This window comes from Pinus tabuliformis, chromosome 3_2 (assembly GCF_031772625.1).
Source record: "Pinus tabuliformis cultivar Carrire ecotype Pingquan chromosome 3_2, CPIR1, whole genome shotgun sequence".
NCBI lineage: Eukaryota > Viridiplantae > Streptophyta > Pinopsida > Pinales > Pinaceae > Pinus > Pinus tabuliformis.
Window position 1 is genome coordinate 37,785,044 of NC_142302.1, and position 12,145 is coordinate 37,797,188.

General features: G+C 31.9%; 1 pseudogene; it reads right to left on the minus strand.

Annotated features, from left to right (window-relative positions):
- Nucleotides 1–327: 327 nt before the first annotated feature.
- LOC149179702 (serine hydroxymethyltransferase 3, chloroplastic-like) overlaps nucleotides 328–12,145 on the minus strand; it is a 53,386-nt pseudogene continuing 41,568 nt past the window's right edge.

Sequence of the window (12,145 nt, forward strand, 5' to 3'; positions counted from 1 at the left end):
TAGTCACACCACATAAATAAGTGCTATAATAGCTTCCATGCAAGTTATCAATATTTTTCAACCCAAAATTCTTGCGATGAAAAAAAAGAGAGTTGTACATAATTTCCAATAAATAAAATGGCAAACTCAACATCCAACACATCGGAATAGAATATGTTAATGGCAATGCTGGGAAAGCACATAAATTCAAACAAAATTCAGCTTAAAACATTATTCATCACTATAATATACACCTAGAACCAAATCTTACCAACCTGGTTATCGTCAGTGAAGCCCAACCTAAAATTTAATAAAGGACACTTCTGATCTTGTGAGCACATCATATATCTAACTAAGTTTTTTAGTGCCAACACCTGACAATGGAAATTGGCTAGCAAATGATTCAACTCGCTTTTTGAGATCAACAATTCTATTTTGTTGTTGGAAATTGTTTGACTTAATAAATTCTATAAAATCTTTTAATTTTGTACTTTTCACAGAGCCCTTAGCCTTAATGGCTATCTAAACCCCCTCGTGTATAAAATCTCCAACCTTAATAAATTCATCCTCAAGAAGCCTATGGGTGGTTGATGCATGAGTCCCTATGTGTATACCACCAGGAACCATAACACTTTTATCACTTGAAAATTTAAGGTATTAAAGTAAGCTATATCATCCCATGGAGAAAGGAAAATCAATGAATCCCTTACATCTAAATATACAAAGAAAAAATTCATGTAAACTGGTACAAAATTCTTGTTTAGTGTGATAGAAGCAACATCCAAAACGTCCTCTACTCTTGCACCATCAATGCCTTGTCCAAGCCCATTAATATATACCATGTTACATTCAACCAACTAAATCCAATAGAAATCAATATACAAGTAGGTTGTGTACTCCATCATATGAATAGAGGATCCTTACCAAGGGCCTCAAATCAACTAGAACTAGGTGATTTTCACTACCACCAGACGCCAAATTGTAACCCAAATCCAGTAGGCTCTTTGCAAGGGCTCATAAATTTGCTAAAACTTACTAAAACTATTTTACCTGTGATAAGAAACAAAATCCATTCAAAAAATAATTCACATGAGTGAATTTTACAGAAGCTTAGACATGTGAGAGTGCTACACCTGTACTTGATAAGCCTTGAACTCTGCAGTTACATCTTGTTTTAAACAAACAACCAACCCTCCTATGGTATGGTTATGTGGTCCTCCCTATAAAGCCACAAATTATTTCATGTATCTTTTAGAAATGAAATGATACAAAAAATCGATATATCCAATATTATGATATTAGTGAGCAGGAGAACAATATGGATGATGGAGGAAAGGAAGGAGAACTCAGATTGACCTGTAACCCTAGAAAAAATACATTTTTGATGGTTGTCTCTAGGTCAACCCCCAATACTGGTTCCTTCCTGGAGAATATCATGCCTCCCCAAGGACCTTGTAAAGACTAAAAATCACAACCCTCCAATCCAAAAATATTTCAGAATGAAAAATATCAGAAAGATAAAAATGAAAGGAAAAAAGTGAAACAATTGATTAACAATTTAAGGAACATAATGAGTTTCATCGAAGCTTTGATCTAGTAGTGATAAGAAACAAAAAGAATATAAAAAAATGAAAATAGGAAACTGAATCAAAGAACATGTAAGAGAATCAAAAGGAAAATATACACCTCTTAACTTTATAATCACTCCTATGATGGGAATGGCATATTTGTTTTAGTTCTTTGTCGTTTCTTGAAAATTAATGGGATTATTTTTCTTCTACAAGTGGGGAATGACACATATATATAGCATTAAGATAGATCCAAGAAAAGATCCATCTAATATTATTTTTAATCGAAAGGGTGAACTGTAGAGAAAAACAATAACATCAACTCACCTTGTGCGTTGTAGTTGTTATTACATCACAAAAATAAAATGGACTGGCCATTATAGAAGAAACGATGAGACCATTTATGTGTGCCATGTCCATCATTAAGTATGCCCCAACTGTATTGGAAATCTTCCCAAACCACAAACTTTTTAGTACTAAAAATCATAAAAAATCCAACATTACATACTATAAGAACATATTAATAAAATATGCTAGAATAAACATTGTTGGAAAGAGAAATTTTTGAAATGACTTCCATTATAAGATCTGTAGAAATACCCAGCTTCAATACCTACCTCATGCAAGGGTAATCAATATCTCAGGGATATGCACTAGCACCAGCAATGATAAGCTTGATCCTAAAAAGGGTGGCATTCTTCTCAAGCATCTCATAGTCAATGAATCCTATAACCCAAGAAAACAAACCCGACCATTAACACTTTGAACACTTCCCCAAAATATTGGTTCAATATTTGTCAATGATGGAACTGTTTCCCTCCTAATTATTATTAGACTGGAAATGTGAGCTCACATGTGGACTCATCTAGACGATATGGAATTGATTCAAAGTAAATTGATGTAGCAGATACTCGCTTTTTTTCTATCATGAATCCATGAGACAGATGCCCTCCATGTGGTAAGTCCAAACCCTAAATGTTGCAAAGAAAATTTTCACATGTTACATGCCCAAATAGGAATGATAATCTTATCAAAGGAGGTTCGTAGTTCAGAACCATACACACCATAATGCAATGATGTGGTTGGAGGAGAGTTGTATAAACAACAAAATTAGCTGGGGATCGAGATAATGGTTGAAAATTAACACCCCATGTACTATTGTCAAGATGGAATGCTTCTAGGGCCCTCTGCTAGCAAAGCCTCTCACTTTGGTCAATGAATTCATTGCCAGCATATTATATGCATGGCATAAATCCCAACCCCACATAGTAATGAATAAATATAGAAAAGTGTCTAACAACTATATCCATCATTGTGATAATAGATACTCATGCAACAAATGTAGGTCTCTACACTATAACGCTGAACCCAGAAACCATTACACACATGTCAAACATTCAAACTAAAAAGTACAGGTCCAAAAGCTAAGAGAAAATGAGTTTAACAAGAAAAAAATACCAAGTGGCAAGAAGAAATTGCCAAGTAGCTCAGACACAATCACAATCATGATGGTGCCATTCTTCACATTCCAAGTTATATCTTCAAGCACTTACCTCTTACCAAGGAGTCCTTCTGAATACTTGTTTGTTAGACATGATCCAACATCTATAACCTCCCAGGATGTAAAATTTTTAGAAGAAATAAGTTCTAAGCCACTGAATTGCGACTGCTTTTCTTTCTCAATTATCACATTCATTTCAGGATCGAGCTCACTCAAATGAGGATCTAAAAAGCTCTATTTTCCCTCTGCACAGAATAATTTACAAACTAGATAAAGAAATCACAATAAATTTAGTACCCTCGGTAACTGAGGCACAGTTTGACAGGAGCATTAATTGTATTATTGAGGTCTACAATTTCTGTTTGTTGGCATCCAAGGGGAATCTAGATCAAGAACAAAGTCTTTATCAAGCCATCCACTAACCATTAACTCAACAAAACTATAAATAAAACTGAGGTATTTGACATGTATCATTAAATGAAGATAAGGAGCTTATTTGCAGCAACTCAATTCACAAATGAATCTTCTAAACATCTCCAAGTTAAACTATATTCAACTATGACTTGTGCTTTCTTTACTTGGTCTTCAAATGGCAAGATTATCAAGGATGTCACATAGGCTATCTATACATGTAGCAATTTCATCCAAAAACAAATACATAAATAAATAAATCATAGCGTGAATTGTGAAGAACATGCACACCTAGGAAGTTGCAGGGTTGCGCCAGCATGAATGCCAAAGGATTTCCCATTGTCAAGCTTGTTGTGATACAAAAAGGTTTATATGATGGGCACGGCCTCAAAATTTCAAACCTCCTAATTTTCTATTTTTCTGTTGCCACGGAACCCCCAAAACTAGTTGTGAAGTTTTGGGCATCAAATTTGCAGTTGGGTTCAAATTATATTGACCCAACAAGCCCATCCCTACTACTCCACTACCCATTATGACTTGCAATGAATATGTTTGCACCTGAAACAAGAGCTATCCTCTGTGCCCACTTCAAAATGTGAAAAATAATCAAATATTGGGAGACATGTGAATCCAGAACTTGATGTATTGTGGATAATTCTCTAGTAGAGGTAGACAGGAAGAAACCAAAAGCAGCACCAATTTGAATTTTCCTTACTGACTTGGGTTTGAATCGCAGATAATATACAGAACAAGAATATCACACATGCAGGAGCAGCTGACTTGGGTTTAAATCGCAAATAATATATAGAACAAGAATATCACACATATTCGCAGATAATATATATAACAAGAATATCACCTTGGCAAGCACCAACAAAGAAAGGCCATGGATAAGTTTTATCAACCTCCAGATTGCAACCCACCTTGGAACTTTAACCTTTGGAGTCATTTTTATGCCTTCATATAGGTATTTTATTTGATGATGTACCTGAAAAGGAGGGATCTCCTTGTCTACAAAATTGTTATTCCTTCTTTCCTGTCCAAATGGCTCTAGAGGCAATCAGGGGCAATGATCTATGTTATTTGAGTGCTCTATCATCAAACAGTCCAACAAGGAAGCCTCCTGCCAAGTACCCTATCCTCAAATAAGGGGAGAATAACACCCCATACCTCCTGAGAAAAATACAAATGAACACCAGTACATGGTCTATTGTTTCCCCTTCACATTTGCATAGAGTACAAATTCCAGGACCCTACCTTGCCCTATTTTTTAGAACCTCTCACGTCAAAACATTATTCGTTAGGGCCAACCACATAAAAATCATGGATTTCATTGAAGATTTAACTTTTCAAATATTCCCCACCACCAAGCTACTACTACTGCTTCATCATTAAAGATAGCCTTGTACGACAAGCTAGCTATCAACAGTCATATGGCAGGATCGTTGGACCATAAAACTTTATTGCATGAAGAAGACATGGAGACAACTCTTTGCTCCTAAATGCAACAAATGTTGAGTTTAAAAAAAAAATTGCTTGATTTTGTATTGAGAAACAACAAAATATACAAAATTTCCTTGTGACAGAGTTGCTAAGATGGAATCTTCATCTACAAACATTTACCTATCAAGATGAGAAAATGCAAATCAAATTTCTTTCTTATTCCATAGGCTCCAACTGTGAGATAAAAAAAAAAAAAGCACATCAAGTTTGTTTACCCCAACACACCAACAAGTAGCAAGCCCCAACTATATAATATAAGAATGTAGTAGGTATCCAAAAGCCCTGAAGGGGATTTAATGGAAAGAAGTGACCGTTTTCAGAAGCCTTCTAATTAATATATAAATATATAAATGTAGATTTATGATTATTATTTTAATTGGAAATCTTCAATTAAATAATAAAATTTAATTACGTCTCTCCCAATCTGAATTTCTTATTAGCATAATTCACTACCTTCATACATCTTGCATTTTTTAATAGCGTTGTAACATGTGGATTAGTTTCCTTTTTGGTACACAATCTCCACCTTTTAGGACAATATGGTGCAGTGGCCCAATCCCTACAGATCATTACAACAAACTAAGAATAACAGAGAAGATGAAAGGTTGTAGAAACCAACATATTTTTCAAACAACTAATCCAACATCAGTAACTTAACCTTTTCATGAAGATATCATATTGAGAATGTTTGAAAAATGATGGGATATCTGGGCAGCGAGGTACTTTTTCATGAAGATATCATATTGAGAATGTTTGGAAAATGGTGGGAAATCTGGGCAGCGAGGCACTTTTTCATGAAGATATCATATTGAGAACGTTTGAAAAATGGTGGGAAATCTAGGCAACTACTATCTCTCTTCTGGGAGGGTGATGCGAAAAGAGTGATAAGATTTCACTGTTTTGATTTTTTTTTTTGTTAAATCAGAAAAACCAATGTTAATGGAGATATTGGTATTTTTTACGAGATTTTTTGAAGTGACTAAATGTAGCTTTAACCATTCACCTTAAGATGTGTTTTACAATATAATTTCCTAAGTCTATTTAATATCTTCATTATCATAAAAACCAACCTATATCCATCTTAACTCGACATCTACCAAACTCTTAGAGGGATGAAATTATTTATCCCTCTTAGCACTTGGTAGACCCAGAATTAAGATGGATCTAAGCTGATAGAATTTCCCCTTTAGATAGTCTATGCTCACATGAATACCATGGTATTACCATGGGTCAATACCATGGGTTATCATAAACCTGAAGCTTAAAAACTACTATTAGTAATTTATAAAAATTAATAAAATTAATATTTTTTTTATTTTAACTGAGTTAAAATGTTTAAGTGACATTAAATTACAATATCTATTTTTACTCTTGATCTACCAAGCCCTGAGAGGGATCAAATATTTTTTCACTCTATGCTAGTTTGCATAGCATGATATTTGATCCCTCTCGACGCTTAGTAGATCTAGAGTAAAGATGGATCTATGCTAGTTTAATTCCCCCTTTAAATAGGCTGCATTCCATGTGAATACCATGGGTCAATACCATGTGACATCTTTATTTTTATTAATACTAATATTAGGGTTAATAATATTTTTTTGCATGGTATTAATAATAATTTGGCCCATGGTATTTGGCCCATAGTATTTGGCCCATCGACTTCGCCTAAATATAACACATTTTTTGAGTGTTCATAAATATAAGGTGACTTATGGAGTAAACATAAAAAATTGTTTTATTTATTTACCATATCTCTCATTTATTTATGCTTTTATTAATTTACCATACCTCTTTTATAAATATGGTATTTGGCCCATAGGATTCACTTAAATAAAACCTCTTTTATGAGCCTTCTTAAATAGAAAGAGGGTTATGGACTAAATATAAAAAGAGGTTTTATTTATTTACCATACCTCTAGTTTATTTATATTTATATGTATTTACCATACCTCTAGTTTATTTATATTTTTATTTATTTACCATAACTTTGGAGTAAGTATAAAAAGAGGTTTTATTTATTTACCATACCTCCACTTTATTTATATTTTTATTTATTTACACCCTTGCCATCGATGAAAACCAGATTTGAAAACATGGAGCCATTCACAGAAGAAATTAGGGCGATTGGGACCAAATACAACCTCCCAAACCACCTCCCAAACCAAAAAATGGGGCGAATAAGGTCAAATGAGTCTTTTCATAGTTTATCCTCCCTTATTTTTTGGGCTAAAATGAAAAAAAAAATTATTTTTTAAACAAAAGTTGGGCTAAATATATGAAATGGGTGTTTTATAAAAAAATTGCCCCTATAAAAGGAAAAACCCCTTAAATTTCGCCCTTGGACTAAAATTCGCCCCTAAAATTTACCATGTAGGTACTATGGCATACAAATTTGAGTTTCCTACAGCTTTCCGAGTGCACCTAGTTTTCCATGTTTCATGCTTAAAGAAGATTATATGTGACAAGCTCCCGGTTCAAACAATATTTCCAGAATTTGATGAGGAAGGAAAAGTCATATTGGAACTTGAATCAATCATAGAAACAAGAACTTGACAACTACGAAATCGATCAATTTCAGAGTATCTCATAAAGTGGAAGAACTTACCCGCTAAAGATTCCACACAGGATTCCACACGGGAGGATGAGAATTTTATACAGAAGCATCCAAAACTACTCAAGCGTTGAGGACAACACTTTTTTGAAGGAGAGGGGCACGTTAGGTCCCTATAATACTAGTGATTCCCCCATTACTATTGTCATTGTAACCCTTATTGTTATTGTTGTGCCCCTATTGTCCCCATAATGCTATTATTGTGCCCCATAGAAGCCCATAATTGTTATTTTTGTGCCCTTATATTATTATTGTTATGTTGGCTTTAATTATATTGTGATCCCTTAGACTCCTATATATAGAAAGAAGGTTTTTTCATTTGTATCATCGAATAATTGTTCATTTGTGTAATGTAAAGGATGTTTCCCCCTCAAAGAGGCTGATTTCTAAGTCGTTGATCTATCTTTTCTATCTTTTCGGAGCTGGTTTCATAACAGAGAGAGGGAGTGACAAGGGAGAGATGGAGAGAGAGTGTGTATGTTTTGGGATGAGATAAAGAGACAAAGAAGGAGAGATAGAAGGAAGGGGGAAGAGAAGGAGAGATAAGGAGGGATATAGTGACAAAGTTGGGGGTGAAAAGAGAGAGAGGGAGGTAAGAGAGAATAAGGAAGAGAGAGAGAACATGAGAGAGGGAGGGAGAGAGAGACGGAGTTAGAGGTTAAGAGAGAGGGAGGTAAGAAAAAATACATAGAGAGAGAAAGGTGGAGAGAGAGAGAGAGAGGGAGTGATAAGGGAGATAGAGAGAGAGGGAGAGAGGAGAGCAGGAGGGAAGAGAGAGAGAGTGAGAGAGAGAGTGAAGGGGAAGAGAGAGGGAGAGGAAGAGGGAGGGAGAGATATATAGATATGGAGAAAGAGTGTGTATGTTTTGGGGGTGATATAGAGAGAGAAAGGAAAGGCAAAGGGAGATAGAGATATAGATGGGAGGTGAAGAGAGGGAAGAAGAGAGAGATAGAGAGAGGGAGGGAGAGATATATAGATATGGAGAGAGTGTGTGTGTGTATTTGGGGGGAGGGGAGGTGAGATAGAGAGACAAAGAAGGAGAGATGGAGGGAGATATAGATATAGATATAAATGGATGGAGGAGAGAGGGAAGAATATTTATTTCACTAGATGCATTGATTTTAGTGTAGATGATGATTTATAATCCTATTTGATTGCTTGCACTAGATGCATTGATTTCAGTTTAGATGTTGATTTCTAATCCTATTTGATTTTTTGCTCTAGATGCATTGATTTCAGTGTATATGGTGATTTCTAATCTTATTTGATTGTTTGCACTAGATGCATTGATTTTAGTGTAGATGTTGATTTCTAATTATATTTGATTTCTTGCACTAGATGCATTGATTTCAGTGTAGATGTTGGTTTCTAATCTTATTTGATTGTTTTCATTATATGCATTGATTTCAGTGTAGATGTTGTTTCCTATCCTATTTGATTACTTGCATTAGATGGATTAGATGTTGCTAATATTGAGACTATAAATTATTAAAAATATTTTTCAAAATTAGATGGATAGGGGAGAGAGGGAAGAAGATTTCTTGCACTACATGCATTGATTTCAGTGTAGATGATGATTTCTAATCTTATTTGATTGTTTGCATTAGATGTATTGATTTAAGTGCAGATGTTGATTTCTAATTATATTTGATTGCTTGCAATAGATACATTGATTTTAGTGTAGATGATGATTTCTAATCCTATTTGATAACTTGCACTAGATGCATGGATTTCAGTGTAGATGTGGATTTCTAATCCTATTTGATTGTTTGCACTATATGCATGGATTTCTGTGTAGATGTGGATTTATAATCCTATTTGATTACTTGCACTAGATGCATTGATTTCAATGTAGATGTTTATTTCTAATATCATTTGATTGCTTGCATTAAATGCATTGATTTCAGTGTAGATGTTGTTTTCTAATCCTATTTGATTGTTTGCATTAGATGTTGTTAATCTTGAGGCTGTAGATTATTAAAAATATATTTTTCAAGATATATTTAGTAATACGTAGAGGGACACTATTAAGAAAAAATTAGTTGTCAAAAGTTGTGGTACCTAGAATTAAAATGTAAAAGATGTGCAAAATCATTCCTCCTACAAAGTGCAAATTAATCATTGACAAGATTGTCTCCCTTCTTTATCACCAACTAATTACTAATAGATAATTACATATATACAAAATTACTAATAGAGTAATTGCATACAACAATGTATTCAAAATATTTATAAGAGGAAAATGTATATTTAAAAATAAATAAATAAATAAAAATCAAAATATTCTTGAAAGAGATGTGATAATTGTTTCGAGAAAAAAATAATGTAAATATTTTACAAATCTGGTCTCTCATGAAAAAAATTCAAAAATACATTATTTATTGACTTTGCAAAATAGACTATAGATTAAAAAAACCATCAAAATATTCTTAAAGGAAATAAATTATTTCAAACATAAACAAAGAAACAAATTATTTCAAGAGTAATCTTGACGTATTAAATTATTAAAACTACTCTTCAAGATATATTTTGTAATATTTGGAGGAACACTATTTAGAAATAATTAGTTGTCAAAAGTTGTGATACCTAAAATTAAATGAAATAGATATGTAATATCAATCTTCTAGCAAAATATTGACAAGATTGTCTCCCTTCTTCATCACCAACTAATTACTAATAAACAATTACATACACATATAAAAATATAACACAACAACTGTAACATTCACAAACATTACCATCCAAATCCAAACACATAAACACACAAACCACTCAAAACATCCAAACACAAACGTACAAACCATTCAAGGAAAGCAACACAAACCAAAATAAAGAAGAGAATGATATGGTCATGCCAGCAAAAAAAACATAATGTGAATTTTGAATTTTATCTCAAACATATACATAATAATGATAATCTAAAAATGTGACATTGTTTCCCTCAACTGGAACCAACTTAGACCCATCTAACCTCAGATTTATCATGCACGGAAGAGTCCAAATCCCTCGGGGTACAAACCTTTCTTCAAGTTCTACATATCAAAAAAAAATTTACACGTCGAGAGATTTGATCATTCTAAACACATAATAAATTTAATGCTAAATAAATTTAAATTAATTATATTTAATATTAATTATTATTTATAATTAAATTTTATTATTAATATTTATATATTTATATTCATCACATCGTCTACATTTTTAAAATACATTATCCTTAAAATATTTTATGAAAATGTTTTTTGTCTTCTAGTTTGCCGCGAAATTATGTGGCATTAAATTGAAAAATATTAATATTTTACACTTAGTTTTTTCTTCTATATAAAAGGAATTAGAATGGCCATATGGCATCTTTATATCTTGTTTTTTTTGAAAAGGTTGTCTCTTAATATTTCTTACGATTTATTAGAATGGCCATATGGCATCCTTATTTCTTGTTTTTTTTTTAAAGCTCGTCTTTTAATACTTCTTAGATTTATTGGTATATAAGATTTCAATAATAAGGTTTTTCTAATTTTTTAATGCCAAATGGCTATGTTTTTGTTCATTTCTCAATTGTTTGTATTCTTACATTTAATGACTTCTGTGTTTCAATGCAGTAGATCTTTGTTTCTTTATTAACCAATGTTTCATTATTATTTTTATTTCTTTTTAAACTCGTATAATATTTGGTTATGCTCCCTCGAGCATGCAAATTTTTCATTATATTTTGATTAGTCAACTTTATTTTTAAGGCCTTGATTATTTATTTTTTTATATTTTAACTTTTTGATTGGTTCAAAAAGCTTCTAACTAAAGTATTTTTGCATGAAAATTTTCATCATCTTTTTCTAATAATAAAAGGTTTTTTTTAATCTCTCTTTAAAATATTGATTTCCATGTTTAACTTTTGAATACACTACTGGTATCTTCTTGACTCTTGCAAGTAGTTTTTGACATGGTCTTTTAGGTGAGAAACTCCATTTTAATTCATCACAAACGGTATTCTTAAGATATTGATATTTTTCATGTTATTTAGTTAGTTCATCTTTTAATATGCTTTTAATATTTTTCATGTTATTTAGTTAGTTCATGTTATTTGTGTATTACAAAAATATGTTTTTGTGATGTATAATATTTGATAATTGTGAGATTAATTTTTTTTTAAATTAATATATATTAGAATTATTTATTAGAAGAAAAGTTATATTTATAAATATTTAAAAGAATTATATATATTTGAAATTACTAATAAAAAATTGGGTATAATAATATATTCAAAACAATTATTAGAGGAAAATATATATTTATAAACATTTAAAATAAATTATTGTTGATTTTTTTAATCGAAATTCTATTCAACATCCATGTTTAAAATATATAGAAAATGAAGATGTGATAATTGTTTGGAGAAGCAGATAATTTAAAGAATTTGTAAACCTCACCATTTATTAAAAGAATTTCAAAAATATATTATTTCTTGAATATTTCAAAGAAACAAATTAGTGCAAGAGTAACCTTGAGGCTGTAAATTATTAAAAATATTTTTCAAGATATATTTAGTAATATTTAAAGGGATACTATCAAAAATTA